Source organism: Drosophila miranda (genome assembly GCF_003369915.1).
Source record: "Drosophila miranda strain MSH22 chromosome Y unlocalized genomic scaffold, D.miranda_PacBio2.1 Contig_Y2_pilon, whole genome shotgun sequence".
NCBI classification, from domain to species: Eukaryota; Metazoa; Arthropoda; class Insecta; order Diptera; family Drosophilidae; genus Drosophila; species Drosophila miranda.
The window spans coordinates 20,520,029-20,526,520 of record NW_022881614.1 but is presented as its reverse complement, the minus strand read 5'-3'; the positions used below and the strand labels follow the sequence as shown (position 1 = coordinate 20,526,520).

The 6,492-nt window shown below is 45.3% G+C and overlaps 1 long non-coding RNA gene across 1 annotated transcript; it reads right to left on the bottom strand.

Moving 5' to 3' along the window:
• Positions 1–359: 359 nt before the first annotated feature.
• Positions 360–1,430, bottom strand: LOC117194033. Its single transcript, XR_004474727.1, has 2 exons — positions 984–1,430; positions 360–933 (listed from the first exon to the last, which is right to left on the bottom strand). It is a non-coding gene; the product is annotated as an uncharacterized LOC117194033 (long non-coding RNA).
• Positions 1,431–6,492: the final 5,062 nt, after the last annotated feature.

Here is a 6,492-nt window from a genome sequence, read left to right as displayed (position 1 = left end):
ATATAATCCGATTCCTTACATTTACAAATAAACAAAAATATACAGACTTCCTTCTTCTTGGATCAGCAAAAAAAAACTTAATTATTTGAGCATTTGAGGGGGGGTAGTATTCTTTCAAATCAGTATATATATATATCTACTTCAACAAACTTACGCCTGCATTGGTGTATAGACATTGTGGTTTCAGCCACTAGTGGTACTCACAGTAATTGGTTAAACTCATCGGTGTATCGTTGGGCCCAAGATGACTTTGACGGATTCATTTGTATGCACTGTGTAATTTAGAGGTTGGTCAGTATAAATGTATGTATATATATAAAGAGAAACACATTATCCCGAACTCATATTGCTCAGTTTTCAAAATCGTCAGTTACGTTACAAATTTACTCATTGGAGGAAGCTATTTAGTTACTACATTAATCAACACAATGATAAACGAGATATGAATATGTGGATCTAATCAGCTGGTTCTTAGAGCAGCAGCGTATAGATTTTTATGTGATAGTGATAAAGGCAAACGGGAACTTGCACTTGAAATTTAATTTGAGAAACACGGGAATCAAAATAAACACAAATCTGCTGACAGCAAGAGTGGTTCTGAGGCAATGTGGTTTAGGCTAGCCTAATTACTCAATCCTTTGTAAGTTTTCGTAGGTTGGTGACGATTATGTCCTCCGGCTTTTTTTTTACGAGATCGGCAGGTTCAAACTGATATTCGGACGTCCAGCAGTGGTGTATGGTGGTTGGTCTTTCACGAGCCGTAAATGATTTCCGATATTGAGCTAGCCCAACGTCAACGGTTCAGCCTTCACTTTGTCGCCGTGGATGTGCACTGCGCTAACTCCCAAACGGTCAGCTTGGTTGTTTTAGTAGTTGTTACCGTAGATTGGGTGGCCGGCTTGGCTGTATTAAGATTTTCCAGTACTCCTATCCCTAAATAAAACTGTGTCAGAACCTTATCTTTCCACGGTGGACTAACGTACCTTTGCTTCTTTCAAGAATTTCACTTTATTTTCACTTTTCCCTCGGGTAGTTCAGCTAACGCCACTCTTCGGATTTATTAATCCATATAAACAGCGGATGATTAGATAATAGTGAAAAATTGGAAGTTATGTAACTCCACGTGTCTTCACCATTCACTCTGCGATTGCGAAAATCACGAAAATCTATATATACGTGTGCCGTAAGTGAAACTATGCAGGGGAATGATTTCACATGAATAAAGTCTATTCGCCTGTACCTATTGCATGCCTAAGCTGAGCTTTAAGCTTTAACATAACTGTGCAATCGGATGATCTTCTGGATCTCCTGCATTCCACCAATTTCTTCGAGCTATGCTAGCGAGGGCGGTATGAAAAGTATCTTTCTAGAAAGTGTACCTAAAGTGTACCTTGTTCGACCTTTTCCTTTCTTTTTTTTTTTTCTTTTGATTTTCGAATAGTTGGACACTACACCCCCCAATAAGATAAAGTAAAAAGGTTTCGGTTTGAGTTATATCAAAGACTATACAATACCAAGATGTTGCATGAGCGACCAAAAAGCTGTTCTATGGCGGGTCCTAACATTAGGACCCAAAAGGCACAGGGAGCGGGCGGGGTTTCAATTCCCTTTTCGCCTGTACTTCGTCTCTACCGCGACCCCGCTGCCCATCGGTTTCGTCTGTTCGGCAATGCCTTCACCAGCAACGAAATAATTCTGGACTCTCGAGCCTCAGCACCGTCGAAGCGGTGGTCGCGGATCGCCGATGTCTTTGGAGCGGCACAGTGGGTCCTTTGACCGTCTCAGCTTGCTAAATTAGTTAGTGAATATGAGTTCAATAAATATTTGCACACTGAAAAAATGTTAAACTTTGAGTGCTTATATCTCCTAAACTAAAACTATCTTGAAAATTCGATTGGAAAATTCTCTATTAGATGCGTACATTAAATTTATCTAAAGCACTCATACAATTTTTTGACTATTTCGGCTGAGTCCCCACTGTGCCGCGCCAAAGACATCAGCGACCACGCTGCCCTACGGTTTCGGCACGCAGCACTGACATGCTTTCATACCGACTCGACGCTGACCGAGGCATTGACGAAGCCGAGTAGCATTTCGGAGGCGAAGGTAGCGAAAAAGAGAATTGAAGTAGTAGCCCCGCGCGCCCGTACCTTGAAGCGTCAAACGAAAATTGAAAAAGCATTTGTTCCTCATGCAACATCTTGGTATTGTATAGTCTTTGGTTATATGCAACATGGTTAACCGTTAGAGAGTGTCTGTCCGGTTTCAGGAGAGGAATCTATAAGGGAACCACTGTTTCTTGGTTTGCCAAAACGGAAATCCAGCTTGGATCGGTTTGAAAAGCATATAAGATGATCTCAATTGGGATTAGAGTTCCACAATTAATGGACGAGCGATGGGCGATTTATCAGGTTTATGCGGTACTTCTTATAGGAATCTTTGGATCAAGCAACGATCTTGAGAGGTTTGTCTCCTCCTCCTTCCCCCACGTCCAAGTGAGGTGTCAATATCCCGTTCTATTGACGCCCTCGAACAATGGCCCGAACATATTCAAATCCAGTCACCGGCACTCTTTTATGTGTCACTATTTTGTTGTTTGCCGCCCCAGTCCCCGTCCGAGGCTTGAGGCATATCAATCTGATGATCATATCAGCCTCGCTGCGGCCGCGGATGATGACTTCATGGCAGTCGTCGCTGGATGCCTGTTTTGAATGAGTAAAGAATATTTTTAAATAATTTCCCCGTGCCGAGAGTTGCTCAGGTTTTTCCTCAACATTTTATAGGCGACGCCCAGCGGCGACTCCTAGGAGCTGCCGGCCTGGGAAAATGTCACAATGTTGTGCTGAATATTTTCCCCAACATAAACCGCCTGAATTATGCAGCCATAAACCAGGGCCAGGGCCGGGAAGTGTGGGGGAATTAGCATAAGCCTTGACTCACCCACGAGCCCAAGCCTCTCCGATCCAGTTAGAAAGTAGTAAAAGCTCGTTAACGCGGATGGACTTGGTCTTAACGATTTGTAAGCTGTTGTTCGATCTAACGAGCAGGTCTTAGGGCCACAGAATCCATGCGGGGCTCGCCTGGAATGCCACCCAGGACCACGATCCTGGGCGTCTTATCATCGTGTCCAATTGCAAGTAAAACGAGGGGGAACGTTGTGAGTTGCTGCGGACACCACAACTCTACAGTTATACCCGATACTTAGTCAGTATGGCTCTCCTCCGGCAGACGCCGCTAATATTAAACGACACGACAAAGAGTGCGTGCGAGAGAGACAGAAAATCAGTCTGAGCGTGACGTCGGGCGCTGCGTAGCCAGTGCAAATTGATTTGTTCCGTTTGGCTATACAAATTATCTGATCTGGTCCAGATTCAGCAATCTGATAGATATGGTCGTTATCTATGATTCTGCGTTTTTAGTTTTCTCGAATGTGCAATATTGTGGATGCAACAGATTTTCGTCCTTTGTGGGGGCGGAAGGAGGTGGGGCGAAATTCTGAGAAATACGTTTTATAGTGAGATCTAACAGAAGTGCGGATACCAAATTTGGTTACTCTAGCCTTAATAGTCTCTGAGATTTGTGGATGCCCCAGATTTTCGTCCTTTGCGGGGGCGGAAGGGGGTGTGGCGAAATTTGGACACGAAACGGTCAAGGACCGATATCACAGGAGTGTGGATACCAAATTTGGTTGCTCTGGCTCTTATAGGTTCTGAGATCCTTGAACTCATATTTTGCAATTGGCAAAACCGACCTTGAAACCTGTGTGTTAGAGAGAGACAGAGCGAGAAAGAATGAAATTGTTTTCTTGATTCTGGCTATAATAATTATACGATCTGGTTGAGATCTTCCATTTTAAAACATATAGTCATCCTCTACGATTCTGCGTTTTTGGTTTAATCGTATCTTTAAAAATGTGGATGCCACAGATTTTCGTCCTTTGTGGGGGCGGAAGTGGGCGGGGCGAAGTTTTGAAATATTTTTGTAGCAGTGACATATCACAGAAGTCTGGATACAAAACATCGTTGCTCTAGCTCTTATAGTCTTTGAGCACTAGGCGCTGAAGGGGACTGACAGACGGACGGACGGACAGACGGACAGACAGACATGGCTCAATCGACTCGGCTATTGATGCTGATCAAGAATATATATACTTTATGGGGTCAGAAACGATTCCTTCTGGACGTTACACACATCCACTTTTACCACAAATCTAATATACCCCAATACTCATTTTGAGTATCGGGTATAAAAACGTAAAGTGCCAGATAAAACACTTCTAGCCCTTCGGGCGGTACAATCCCATCGGGGCTGCTGCAAAAAACAACAGGCCAGGGCCCAGAAAAAGGCTGCCACAGATAGGCCAGGGCCAGGTGCCAGGGGCCAGGACAATTTATATGACGCGGCGTGCATAATTGAGGCCTTTGGAATTGCCATTTGCCAGGTCTAATAGGTATGTAATTTTTCTTGGTAAAACCTCAGTTCATTGATGTCCTTGCTGCCAGTCGGGGGAATATCAAAGGATATTAGTGCCATTTAGCGCATCGAGTGATTTATGCGCCCATTGATAGACAACAGGATCGCACTTTTATAGACTTGGCCAATTAACAGCTGCCAGCGACTTCCGTTTTGCGGCTAAAGAGCCCACCACTGACAGGCATGATCTATGCGAGGGACTGCTCTAAATGCGGATAATTGTGTGGCTAGCGCCGAAGGACATGGCATGGCCGGGCTGGAGATCGATGTCTGGCTATAAAGATGTCCCGGCAAACGGAAGCAGCAGCCGACAACCGATCTCGAGTGCCATTACAGGCATATATATATATAAGGGAATTAGCCAGATGATAAGACCCTGATGGCAGATAGAAACCGGCTCGAGCGGGTTCTACGCTATCTACCCGTAAACCCTTCCCCACGTTTAGTACCTATCCAATCTACGATCTATTCTGGTTCCCGAATCACTTGAACCGACCAGCAATAATATACTTTTTAGTGTGCAAGTTCTTGGAAAGCCCTGCCCATGGCTATGGTCATGGCCAAAAGGAATGCCAGATTAGCACCTCAAATACGCAATAGAGGAAGCCATTTAATGGGCTTATATAAAACTTGAGCTTATCAAGTGCATCGCCTCAAAAACTACGTAGTAGAGAATGTGCCTCTTTCGGCATTGGGTGCCGCCCCATGAGGCTTTGGGCAATCTTTATGCCTTTCGGAAATGCTTCCGGTTGATCCTCCTGCGCCGGAAATGATTTGTGGCCTCTTTGATAGTGGATTCGTGTTATTTTTAGGTGCAAAATAATTGGAAATAGCTTGTTTCCTTTCGAATAAGGCATTTCCGGTGAATAAAAATCATTCTCGATGCGAAAACATTTGAAAATGGATCCCCACTTGACGGTCGCCTTTTTTATCTGAATACACGATATGCTGGCCGGTGTGTCCTTGACCTAGAATCACAAAATCCAATCTAGCCAGGCGTTTGACCACGGCAACAGCGACGATGGCTTTCTCTCTCGACGATAATGGTAAAAGTATTTTGAGCCCGGCAAAGATAAATCCGAAATATCAGCCAGACGGAGGCCTGATGTTGGCTAATCGCTGATGAGTGACCGCCTTCCGCTTTCCGTTTAGCGAGCCCCCCGGGTGGACAGACCCCACATCTAATCGCCTAATCGATAGTCCGTCGAAGAAGGTATTTATGCTGCCCAATTGCGCCTTAATGACGAGGTCGCAGAGAGTGATGTCAGCGACCGGCTGATAAGTGGATTTGCTGATAAATTACTGGACTCTTCGAGGCTCTCGGATGACGGAATCGAGCCAAATGGGGATACGGGAATAGTTGCCTGGGGGGATCCATAAATCATGTGCGATTGGAGGCCTTAAGCGGCCCCACGATCCGGCCCGTGACCGATCGAAACCCAGAAATAGACGCATCCAAAAATAAAACGAAACTTTTATCTTCGTAAGACTCTCCCGGTAATGCCCGACTAACAGCCCAGAGAGCCCCTAACACGCACCGAGGGTGTGTCTCGTAGCCCTCCTTCCTGTGCATCCAGTGACACCAATCTACGAAGCCGTCGCCGACTGATCATCGCCTTCGCACAGCCAAGAGGGGGCCAATGTTTGGACTGTCCTAAATTAACGTCTGTGTGCTAATTGATTGCTCAAATAGTTGACTGGTTTCATTAGCGGGGCGGGGCGGGGCGGGGGGCATGCCCCTGGATCGACTCTTTAATTGCCGCACCTGCATCGCGTGTCCATAAACAGAAACAGAAACAAAAGGCAAATAACTGTCCGGCCCATGTCAGATGTGTGTTAATGATATATATCGTGGGGCATGTGTGGTGGAGGGGGGGTGCCCAAGGACATCGTGCAGTTCTGGGAAGCAATAAATGTGGCACAGGTCCCTCAGGGCAGCCAAAAAAAGCCAGAAAATTCGCCCTAATTCCGGAAACAAAACAGATTCAAATGAATCATGAATCTGTGGAAAGTCTTCCT